Here is a 13,655-nt window from a genome sequence, read left to right on the forward strand (position 1 = left end):
TTTACATTTTTTTGAAATAATTGAATTGTTTTTAAGAATATTTTATTCAAATTTTTTAAAGTAACCGAAATTTTTCTTCAAGATATTTTATTAAAATTGTATTGAAAATAATTAAATTTCTTTAAGGGCATTTGAACCTTGATGACGTCACACATGCTTTGCACAAAGTGTAACGTCATCAAGGTTCAAATGCCCTTAAAGAATAATTTTAAAAAATATATTTTTTTGAAAGTAATTGAATTTTTTAAAAAAAATTTATTAAAATTCTATTTGAAAGTAATTGAATTTTTTAGAAAAATGTTATTACAATTCTATTGAAAAAAATTTAACTTTTGAAAAGAAATTCATAAAAATTTTTGAAAATAATTAAATTATTATCAGGAATTCAATATTAAATTTAACATCTTTGAAAATAATTGAATCGTTTTTAAGAACTTTTATTAGAATTTTTAAAAGTAATTGAATTTTTTGAGAAATTTTTATTAAAATCGTATTCAAAATTATTGAATTCTTTTTTGAATAATTTTATGAAAATATTTGAAAATATGTTAAATTATTAGTAGGACTTCAATAATTATAATTAACATTTTTGAGAATAATTGAATTGTTTTGAAGAGTTTCATTAAAACTTTTTATAGCAATTGCATTTTTTACTCGAGAAATTTTATTGATATTGTATTGAGAATAATTGAATTTTTCAGAAGAATGTTCTAAAAATTTTTCAAATATTTAAATTCTTTGCAATAATTCAGTTATTTTGGAATTACCTAATTGAATTATTTTTAAGAATTTTATTCAATTTTTTAAAGAAATTTTCATAAAATTGCATTCAAAATAATTGAATTGTTTTTAAGATTTTTATTAAAATTTTTTAAAGCAATTGAATTTTTTAAAAAACTTTTATTAAAATTGTATTATAAATATAAGAGTTTTTGGCATGAATTTTATGAATATTTTAAAAAATAATTAAACTATTATTTTGAATTCAATTAAAACTAACAATTTTTGAAAATAATTGAATTATTTTGAAGAATTTTATTCAAATTTTTAAAAGTAATAAATTAATAATTGAATTTTTTTCAGGAAATTTGAATATAATTGAAAATAATTGAATTTCTGAGAAGAAATTTATGGACATTTTTGAAAATAATAAATAATAATTAATTAGGTAATTATTTATTCAAAAAAAGTGATTTTTTAAAATTGTGAATCTAAAATTATTGGAAAATTGGATTTAATATTTGCAAGTAAAAATTTTTTTCTATTTGCATTATATAATAATAAAATTAAATACCGCATTTTGTACAAGGAATATTCGACTTTTTAATTATATTGTAATAATTTAGAATATTTATAATTAACATTAAAATTGTAATTATTGGAAAAATATTTTTATATCCGAATATTTATAGCAGTAATGCGATTCTTTTTATTCCCTCCTGTTTATTAAAAATCGTTATTTTCTTGTGCATAACTTAAACTTATTGATTTTATTATACACACGGATGTTACTCTTGTTTTCTTATTTAAATTCCCAACGATTTAAAACGTAAGAATTTGTGCGCATGAAAAGTGAAAACCGACATAATTCTTGTCTGGACAGAAATCACTAGGTTATATGCTATTAGGCTCGTAAAAAGTGCATCGTAATCAGTTACAAAGTTGACGATAGAAAAAGTTACACGTAATTCGCTACATTACATATATGTATCTATATACATATTAAATTATATTCTATTATATTATTATAAACTCAAAACAAGTGAAAAAAAATTACAATTATTATATTGTCCGATTCGTTATAAACTGATATTAATTAAAGACTATTTGAGAAATTTTTTAATTACTCTTTTATCACACACCCGAAATTTCGAAAATTAATAATTTTGATAATTACAGTTTGATAATTTTCCCTAATAATCGCGTGTACATTTTTTTTATTATTATTTCTTAGAAAATTTATTAATTAATATTCCTTTCTTTCTCTCTACGCATTTTGATTAATCGTCGACTAATTCTGTTTTTAATTTTGCAAAGGAAATGTTGATTAAGAGGAAAAATAAAAAGTTTGTGTTATTGTTTTACAATAATAATGATAACAGTTTGCAAAAATATTTGCAGACATATTTGAGATTTACATTATTATATAATTGACATTTCTTTTTTCGAATTTGGAGTAAAATTTGTTTTTATTTTCTTCTATATTTTGATTTAATCGAATTTGCAAATTTAACCGAACTATTGTGTATTCCAGAATTGATTATCTATATCTTCGCTTTGACCGAATTTGCATTCAATCGAACTTGCGTATTCCCAAAATTGATTATTATTCAGGAAAATTTAAGTTTTCAACTTTTTTTTTAAATTTCAAATTCTGTTGATTAAAATTTTTTTTTTTTGCAATTGAAAATTTTCATATTTGTACAGAAATTGTTTTTTATATTCTTATTTCTTCTCTTTTATAAGTACAGTAAAAAAAATATCACTCTCTCACTCTCTCTACTTTTTTTCTGTCTTTGTAAAACAACTAAACAGAAAAATTTATTTTGAAAAGAGTAAATTTTCTTGTACAGTAATATAAAATTCACTTGGAAAACTATAAGTTTTACTTCAAAAATAGTTAAATTTATTTTAAAAATAGTAAAAATTTATTTCGAAAATTGTAAATTTTATAGTACAATTTATCTAAAAATAGTATTTTGAGAATAGTAAAGTTTACTTTGAAAATAGTAAAAATTAATTTTAAAAATAGTACATTTTTTACGCAGTATAATGGAATTTACTTCAAAAATAGTAAATTATTTGAACAGTATAGAGGAAAATTTACTTTCAAAAACAGTAAAATTTATTTTTTACCTTGAGAATAGTAAATTCACATGAACGTCATTTTAAATTTACTTCGATGAAAGTAAATTTACTTGAACATTAGAGGAAAGTTTACTTTGAAAACAAAATTTTACTTTAAAAATAGTAAAATTAATTTTGAAAATAGTAAAGTTTACTTCGAATATAATGAAAATTTTGTTCGAAAATTGTAAATTTTCTTAGACAGAATAAGAAGACTTACTTTAAAACTAGTAAATTTACTTAGACAGCAGAGTAAAGATTACTTAAAAAATAGTAAATTTCTTTGACAGTATAGTAAAATTTACTTTGAAAACAAAAAATTTACTATAAAAATAGTTAAATTTATTTTGAAAATAGTAAAATTTTTCTTAGAAAATAGTTACAATTAATTTCAAAAGTAATAAATATTCTTGCATAGAATAGGAATATTTACATTGAAAACAGTAAATTTACTTTGACAGTATAGTAAAATTTACTTTGAAAATAGTAAAATTCTTTGCACAGCAAATTTTCCCCTAAAAACAATAAATTTACTTGGACAGAATAGTAATATTTGCTTCAAAAGCAATTAGTTTACTTCGATGGCATTGTAATATTATTTTAAAAGTAGTAAAGTTTACTTTCAAAATAGTAAGTTTCTTTAGTCAGTATAGTAAAATTTACTTCAAAAACAATAAGTTTTACTTCAAAAATAGTTACATTTATTTTGAAAATAGTAAAATTTATTTAGAAAATACTTAAAATTTATTTCAAAAATAGTAAAATTTATTTAGAAAATACTTAAAATTTATTTCAAAAATTGTAAATTTTCTTGGATAGAATAGTAAAATTTACGTTGAAAACAGTAAATTTATTTAAACAGTTTAGTAAAATTTACTTTGAAAACAGTAAATTTTCTGTCACAGTATACTAAAATTTAATTTCAAAACAGTAAAGTATATTAAAAAAAAAAAGAATTTTACTTCTCAAAAATACTAAATCTCCTCTGACAGTATAGTAAAATTTACTTCTAAAACAGCAAAAAAATCATTTTGAAAACTCTTAATTGTTAAAATTACTTCAATAGTATAGTAAAATTTACTTTAGAAAATAGTAAAATTGGCCATTTGCAGAATTATAAACAAAACTTTCTAAATTTTTTCTATAAAAGTTTACAGTAAAATTCACTTTATTTACATATTTCTTATTCTCCTATAAAAGATCAAATAAAGAGGGGAGAAAGAAAAAATGAATATCATTGAGATTATAAACAACAAGTTTTATCCACACTTTGCAAATTGAGAATATATTTACACGTAACTCAAAGTAAAACTTAGGATAGAAAAAAAGTTTGAAAAATAAATTTTGTCATTCCCTTGAAACGAGTTTCTTAATCTCATATTTTTATACAGCTTTATTTTTCAAAGTTCCGCTAAAAACGGAAACTCACAACTTTTCTCTTCTAAACTCTCATTCTGTCTTATTTTTTTCTTCTCTCTTCCCCTTCGTCTCTCATTCTCTCTCTCTCTTTCTAAATATATCTATATAATGTAGTCTCTCTCCTTCTTTCACACATTTTCACAAAACCGCGTCAACTCGCATAATAAAATGTGCCAACCTGTTGCACACAATGCGACTTGAAAAATTCACCTATTCTGTGCCTTTTTACCCCCCCCCACCCCCTCACCCATTTTTTTGTCCCTCTTTTTTGTAAACACAACTTGCGTCAATTTAAAATTATAACTAAACACCTATTGTTGATAATTATCCTTTACACACTCTTTCTCTACCATTTAACTCTTTCTAACAATTGTTTCCTGCTTATAAACAATTTTCAACGATTCAAGTCATTTATTTCTTTAATAAGAGATTTTTGTTCTCATTTCACTGAAGAAATTAATTGGATCGCGTCAATTTCTCAAACACTCTTGTGTAAATAATTTCCAGCTCTTTAACTTAGAGGAATTTTTCAACTATCATTTATTTATGGTGTAATAATTATAAATTGTTTTTCAATTGTTATTTTTTAATTTATCATTTAATTTGATATCTAATTTTTCAATTAATAATTTAATTTAATATCTAATTTTTTAGTTAATACTTATAATTAAATTATTAATTAAATAAAAGATAATTATAATAAAATATTGCAGTGTAAAAATATTCACATGAAGGAAACAAATGTTACTTTTTTTTTAAAGGAATAAATGTACAAAAAAATATTAAACAATTTAGAAAAATTTAATATTTTGTATTTAAATTTTTTGTTGTTAATAAACTTCCAAATTATTGTTTATTTCCTACTAGAATTACTTTTTAGTATTTTTGTTAACTAGTTTTTAATTAATTAATTAATTTATTTATTTATTTATTCATTTATGCATTTATTCAATCCTACATTTATTCATGAATTAATTTTCAGTAAAGAATTTTTATTAATTAATTAATTTTTCCATTAAAGCTAAATTGTAAAAAATAAAAGTAGAAAATTATTAATTTCCTTTTCTTATTCGATAATTATTATTTGTTCAAAATATAAACAACTTTTCTCAAAATTTATTCATGTTTCACCAGAAACAAAAAATTACTTTGAAAAAGTTTTTAAAATTATTTAAAAAATAATTAAGAAAAAATACGAATTGGGCGAAAAAAAGTTTTTTCTCAAAATAAATTTCAGAATAAATTTTGAATAGACTGAAAGTTGTTTTCTTTTCATCTTTCCTAATATATAAAACTAATTTTAAAATTGTTCATACTTGGCTTCATATACCATTAAAGTCATTTATAATAATCGATGCTCCAGATCTTAAAGGAAATGGTAATCTTCATTACTAGATTAATTAGTACATTTAAATCTTATAACTAATCTTGAATTTCAAATGAAACTAAATATTATATGTAGCTTGAATAAATTACTCTCACAGTTTCTTTAAGGATATCAAATTGAGACAAAAAATGTATATCAAAACGTTGCTTCGCAACTATTTTCATACACTTTTTGTCTCAATTTGATATCCATAGAAAAACTGTGCTTGACAAACACAAGAAAATTTTTTTTAAAAATTAAATCCAATAAATAATTAATAAACAAATATTTTATTACTTCTTTCAATTTTAATATGTAATACGTAATGAGCACATTTTTTTCTACTCTGCAAAAATAATTTCGAAAAAATGAATAAATAAATAAACAAATAAATATAATAATTTTTCTTTTTTATCAAATAAAAAAACCATCCTTTAAGTCCACAGAAAAGGTCAATAAAAATTTTATAAAATATAATAATAATAATAATAATAATAATAATAATAATAATAATAATAATAATAATAAAAGGAAAAATTAACAATTAAAATACAACTTTCTGGAAGGTTTGATATTAAAGTGGATCAAATAATATTTTTTTCTATTCAGCAAAAATAATTTAAATAATGGAATTAATAAATATAATAATAATAATAATAAATGGAAAAATGAACAATAAACATTAACATTAACACAGTTTGTTTTAACTGTGCTTTTATTGTTAATTCTTGCATTTATTATTATTATTATTATTATTATTATTATTATTATTATTATTATTAAATAATAATGATAATAATAATAATTAAGTATAACAATTTTATTTAACAAATTTTAATCTCAGTTTAAGGGTCTTAACTTCTAAGTTAATTTAAAAGCAAATCTTACTAATAATAAGTAATAATTAAGAAATATAAAGGAAATAATTTAGCAGGTTATTTATTCTGTGAAAATTTAAAAAATTCTAATTCATCAAGAAAAAAATGATATCAAAGAAATCGAAACATGTTTTCCAAGTTTTCTCGATTTTTATGTTAATGAATTTTACAACCATTTCCCTTGAGCCGTTTAATTTCTCATTTTATCTGATTTGAACACGTATATTACTTTCCTTTCATTTTTATTTTTACTTTTATTGCAAAAATAAACGCTGATTCTCTCTTCCCTTTTTTGTGCCAACCTTCAACCGCACAAGCGGTTGTCTCTCAAGAATAACAACTAAACATGTTTATTCAAAAGAAAATATGTCTAAATAATAAAAAAAAAAAATATTGAGAAAAATAATTATTAATTACTAATTTAAATTTACGATATTTATTCTATTAGTAAAAATAATCCTCTCAAAGAGAATAATATAATGTTTGTTTCCTAAATAATAACGTAAAAGTAATTTATAAATAATATAAAAATAATATATAAAGATGAAAATATATAACATATGTCAACTACATTTTGAGAATTGTAAAGAAAAATAAAATTGGAAATATTCACTCTGAATAAATTTTCGATATTCCAATATAAATGTGTATAAAATAAAATAATGGAATAAAATCCAATATATGTAAATTTAAATTTATATTTTAATATATAAATGAAATCGAATTTATTATTTCTTTTGCTTCTCGAATTCTATTCGCTTGTCAAATAAAATTTTTAATCACTTTAGTAAATATAGATTTAACAAAAAATTGAGCTTCTATTTCCTTTTAGTTAATATTTTATTGAAGTCATCTTAAAATACGATATCAAAAAAAAAAAAAAAAAAAAAAAAAAAAAAAAACAGAAACAGAAACGGAAATTATTTTTGATAAATGAGTGACAGTAAAGGAGAATAATGTATCCTAAAGAGACAATTTTCAATTGAACTTATCCAATTTAATATGTCAAAACTGATTGTTCTTGAAATAAAATCATATTAATTATTCAAATTAGAAACCTCGTGAATTATATCCAGTTTCAGTGCATTAATATAGATGAGAAATTATTCGAAATTTCGAAAAATTAAGTGAACGATTATTATAATTAAATTTATAAATAATTAATGTAGTAAAATAAGTCAAAAATTTATATAATAAAAAATAATATAATAACAAACTATCATAAAAAATTTAATAATATAAATAAACAATAATAATAATAATAATAATAATAATAATAATAATAATAATAATAATAATAATAATAATAATAATAATAAATATTATTATATAGGCCAAACAGAAGAATCAAAACATCTTTTATTTAAATAATAAATATTAATAAAAAAATAATAAAAATAATACAAATATTTATAATAAATAAATTATAATTTGTAACATAATTATAATTAAATTTACTATAATTCCGATATTTTTAATATTGCAATTTTATCATCTAAGATTGTGCCAATATTCAGCCAGGTTTGCTAGGCAGAGCTATTGAATAATATTTTCAGCCAAGATTGTGCCAATATTTTGAAAGATTTGGTTTTTGCAAAATATTGAATGTTATTCGCCGCCAATAATGTGCCAAGATTCACCCCCGGATAGGTTTCTTTACTATTCTAAACGTTTCAAGATTTCTGACCATAAAAATTTGTCAAATATTTAAATATTTGACAAATTTTTATGGTCAGAAATCTTCTACTTTTGGCAAGCAATGAACAATGGTTTTGGTATTTAATTTTTTGAAAGATTAAGTATTTTTAACCGCCAATATTGTGCAAAGATTCACACCAGATTGAAGTTTTATTATTCTAAACATTTCAATATTGTTGACACTGAAAGTTTGGCAAATATTTACTTTTTTATTTTGAGCAAGCAATACAGAATGGATTTGGTCATTAATTTTACAAAATATTGAATATTATTCGCAGCCAATATTGTGCCAAGATTCACCCCAAATTTTATTTTTATCGTTCTAAACGTTTTAATATGTCTCACACTAAAATTTTGGCAAATATTAAATTTTTATTTTTAGAAAACATTACAGAATAGATTTGGTAATTAATTTTACAAAATATTGAATATTATTCGCAGCCAATATTGTGCAAAGATTCACTCTAGATTAGATTTTTATCATTCCATAAACGTTTCAATATTTCTGACACTAAAAGTTTGGCAAATATTTAATTTCCATTTTTAGTAAGGAATGTCTTACCGAAAACATTAATTTACCTTTGGTAAATTAATTAATTTTTGCAAAAAAATTAAATATTTTTTGTCCACCAATATTCCGCCAAGAATCATCTAACATTGGCCTTTTTATACAATAAAAGTTTATCATTTTTTCTCGACGTTAATTTTAATATTATTGGCACAAGTTTTTATGAATTATTTTTTGAGTTTGGCGATTAATTTTTCTCTGATATGAGAATTGGACGAATATTGGCCCAAACTTGGGGAAAAAATTAAATCTAATAAAAGAATGAATATTGACGAAAAGCGAGGTCAAAAGTTACGTGAAAAAATGTACAAAAAAAATTTGAATTAGTCTTGGCCCTAGTTTGGAGTGGCTTGTCTGACAAGCCTGGGCCAATATTGCTCCTAGTTTCAATTTTTATTTTCTTGACTATTGACCAGAAAACATGGTCGAATATTGGCCTAAACTTGTCTGACAAAATTGCAAAGAAAACGAAGAAAGATCTAAATTTTCAGTGTCAATAGAAACATTGCCCACCAATCTTGGCTGAATCCTGGCGTAATCTAGTTTTTCACCTATTTCAACCAATTTCGATATTTTTTTTGCCAAATCGATTCAAATCACTAAAATAACCAAATACCTATTATTTTACGCCTCTTAATTAATAATCCAAAGTCTGTAAATTAAAAAAAAAATTGTTTACACGTTTTACAAAAATTTCGTAATAATTTCATAATTTCCATTATCAACCCATAAGATAATTTTTTCCTTCTTTTTTATTTTTTTTTAAATTCTTTCATAGCCAAACGGTATACTTTCAAATGATCTTAAAATAAAAAATTTTCTTCAACTCACTCAAGAGAGAGAGAGAGAAGTAAGAAATAAACATTGTTATAAATTCAGTAGTTGATTGCTATTTAAAGATTTACTATTATTACCTGTAACGCACTTGCATAGGCGCATTTGGACCCAAGTCCGAAATTACGTTTCTCGCGCATATACAACTATACGATCGTAAAACAACTCTAGACATTCGTGTATATATGTTGAAGCACTGTTATAACAACGCGAGTAGTCGTGAAAGCACTACATATGTATATATATATATATATATACTCTATGTATACATGTCTTCCGGTTGCACTCTGTCGAATAGCATACAGTTTCGTTTGTCCTGGGAAATTGAAATTTCGACAAAGGTGACAAAAAAAAAAGAACAAGGCAATTTTTTTTTCTCATTTCCACTCTGTGCTATATTATACAAATTTTAGAATATAAATTAATATTATTAGTACTATTATTATTATTATTATTATCATTATTCATATTATTTAATACTGAATTAATAATTTATCAATTATAAATTAATAAATTTATTTAAAAAAAATAAACTAATAAATTCTAATACCTAATAAGAAATTAATATAATATATAAAAAAATTGTATATTTTATTATATTATATATATATATATATATATATATATATATATATATATATATATATATATATATATATATATATATATATATATATATATATATATAAACAAATATAAATAAGTACAGTTCATACTACTATAGGTATTATTTAATTATAATTAGAAGAGAGAGAATTATTTATAGAAGAATTTTTTTAAATCTTTTGAAAATAACTGAATTTTTTCGAGAAAATTATTTAAAATTGTGTGTAAAGCAACTGAATTTCTGCAAATTTGTTAAATTATCCTTTATTATCTTCTTTTGAAGTTTTTCAAAATAATAGTAATTAATTAGTTAATTTGTTAACTATTTAATAAGCGAATTTTTTTCATTTTAAAAAATGACATTTTTGTTAAAAGAAATTTTAGAAATTTCATAACTTTTACTAATTTGAATCTGAAATAATTTCATTCTTGTATAAAATTCATTTTTTCTTTAATAATTAAATAATTTAAGGTTTTATTAAAGTTTTTGAAAATTTAAGTAAATCTTTTTTGAAGAATTTAAATAAAATTATATTAAAAATAATTGAATTGTTTTTAAGAAATTTATTGAATTTTTTAAAAGTAATTAAATTTTTCTGAAAAATTTTATTTAAATTTATGTAAATAATAAATTGAATTTTATCGAGAAATTTTTTAATTTCATTAAAAAACAATTCAATTCTTTTCAATATAATTTTAATTAAATTCTTCAAAAAGATTTTTACTTATTTCCAAAAATTTGAATAAAACTTTTTTTCAAAAATTCTTTATCTAGAAGAATTTTATTCAAATTTTTGAAAAATAATTAAAGCTTTTTGAAGAATTTAAATAAAATTATACATTAAAATTAATTAAATTATATTCTTTTAAAGAATTCAATTGAAATTGAATAAAAAATAACAAGGTACATTCTTTTGAGGAATTTTATTAATCTTTTTTTTTAATAATTAAATTGTTTTATGGAATTTTTTCAACATTTTTGATAATAATTAAATTTTTTTAGAAGAATTTTGTTTTCTTCTAGAAATTTTATTAAAAATAATTTATTATTAAATTTATTATTAATTAAAAATAATAATAATTTTTTTTTAATAATTAAATTATTTGGAAAAGTTTTATTAAACATTTTTGGAAATTAGTAAATCTTTTTCAAGAATTAAAATAAAATTATATTGAAAATAATTGAATTGTTTTTAAGAAATTTATTTTAATTTTTTAAAAGTAATTGAATTAATTTGAGAAACTTTATTAAAATTTATGGAAATAATTGCATTTTATGGAAAAATTTTTTAATTTTATTAAAGATAATTCAATTATTTTCAGTATAATTTTATTTAAATTCTTCAAAAAGATTTACTTATTTTCAAAAAATTTTGAGGAATTTAATTAATTTTTTTTTTTAATAATTGAATTGTTGTATGAAATTTGATAAACATTTTTGAAAATAATTAAATTTTTTACAAGAATTTTGTTTTTTTCGAGAAATTTTATTAAAATTGTATTGAAAATAATTGAATTCTTTAGAAGAATTTTATTCAAATTTTTAAAAATAATAAAATTTTTTTGAAAAAGTTTATTAAAATTGTATTTAAAATAATTCAATTCTTGCAAATTTATTAATTATCTTTCTTTATTATCCTTTATTAAAGTTTCTAAAGATAATAGTAATCAATTAATTAATTAGGCAATAAGTGAATTTTTTTCATATTAAAAAAAGACATTTTTGTCAAAAAGAAATGTTGGAATTTTTGTAACTTTTATTATTTTTAATCTGAAATAATTTCATTGTTGCATAGAATTTTATTTTTTGGAAAAATATTATGTAAAAGGCGAAAATAAATATTATTTCATTGTTGTAATAAATAAAAAAAACTTTGCAGAGAAAAAAAATGATTTCTAAATGAAACGTAAATAATGCAAATCTTCATTCTTGCTTCAACAAGTTATCTTAAACTTAAGTAATACACTTAAGTATTTTTAATGCATAGAAAAAAAACTTTGTACTTTGATCTCAAAACTTTTCGAGATTCATATGGTATATAAATTTTTTTTGCTAAAGTGCAAAGACAAACTTTTCATAAAAAAAAAGAAAAAAATTTTTAATGAAAGGAAATTTATGGCGTGAAGTTAAAAATTTGCAACCGGATACGAGTCAATTTTATATGTGAGAGACACTTGTTTTTTTCCCCGCTTTTCTTTTTTAGCTTCTTTAATAAATGTGGTTTTTTTTAGAAAATGAATTTAAAAATTCCAAGGAAAAAAATTGATAAAACGAAGATGATAGAATAAAAGAGAAGACTTACAGGAAACGTGGTTCTAATGGAAAATCGACTCACCTGAAACAAGAGAAAAATTAATTATTAGTATAAACATTATTCTTTGGAATTATTTATTGCATAAAAATAATTATTATGCTTTGTTATTATTATTATAATTAATTATATTATTCTTATTTTTTAATATAACAAAAAAAATAAACAATAAAAATACATCTATTCAGAATAAAGAAATTATAATTTATAATATAATTAAATTTATTATAATTAATATTTTTGACATTGCAATTTTATTATTTAAAATTGTGCCAATATTCAACCAGGTTCGATAGGCAGAGCTATTAAATAATATTGTCAGCGAAGATTGTGACAATATTTGGAGAAATTTGATAATTAATTTTGCAAAATATCGAATGTTATTCACCGCCAATATTGTGCCAAGATTCACCCTAGATTAGAATTTCATCATTCATCAATTCATCAAACTTTTCAGTATTTCTAACACTAACGATTTCGCAAATTTTTATTTTTTACTTTTAACAAGCAATGTAGAATGGTTTTACTAATTAATTTTTCAAAAAATTGAATATTATTCGCAGCCAATATTGTGCCAAGATTCACCCCAAATTTTATTTTTATTGTTCTAAACGTTTTAATATGTCTTACACTAGAAGTTTAGGAAACATTTATTTTTTACTTTCAGCAAGCAATGTAGAATGATTTTGGTAATGAATTTTTACAAACTATTAATATTGTGCCAAGATTCACCCTAGATTTAGATTTTTTATTCTAAAAGTTTCAATATTTTTTATACTAAAAATTTGTCATTTATTTAATTTCCACTTTTGGTAAAGAATATATGTAAAATGAATTTGGTAATTATTTTTACAAGAGATTAAATATTATTGGTCCACCAATAATACGCCAAGAATCACCCAAAATTGGCGATTTAATACTTTATCATTTTTTTCGACATTAATTTAAATATTTTCGTCACCAGTTTAAAATTTTTAATAAATAGTTTTTAATTCTGTAAGTTTAGTAAACAATGACAATATTATAATTTGACGAATATTGGCCCAAACTTGGGTGACAAAATTAACAATAAAAAAAAATTTGAGAGCCAAAAAGCTTAGGTGGAAAAATTTACTAAAAAAAAAAAA

The 13,655-nt window shown here is 20.4% G+C and overlaps 1 protein-coding gene across 1 annotated transcript in view; it reads right to left on the bottom strand.

Annotated features, from left to right (window-relative positions):
- The window catches only part of LOC122505523 (follistatin-related protein 5-like), a 477,342-nt gene that overhangs the window by 289,056 nt on the left and 174,631 nt on the right, over nt 1-13,655 (bottom strand). The window lies entirely within an intron of this gene.

Source organism: Leptopilina heterotoma, unplaced genomic scaffold (genome assembly GCF_015476425.1).
Source record: "Leptopilina heterotoma isolate Lh14 unplaced genomic scaffold, ASM1547642v1 Lhet_36, whole genome shotgun sequence".
Classification (NCBI taxonomy): domain Eukaryota; kingdom Metazoa; phylum Arthropoda; class Insecta; order Hymenoptera; family Figitidae; genus Leptopilina; species Leptopilina heterotoma.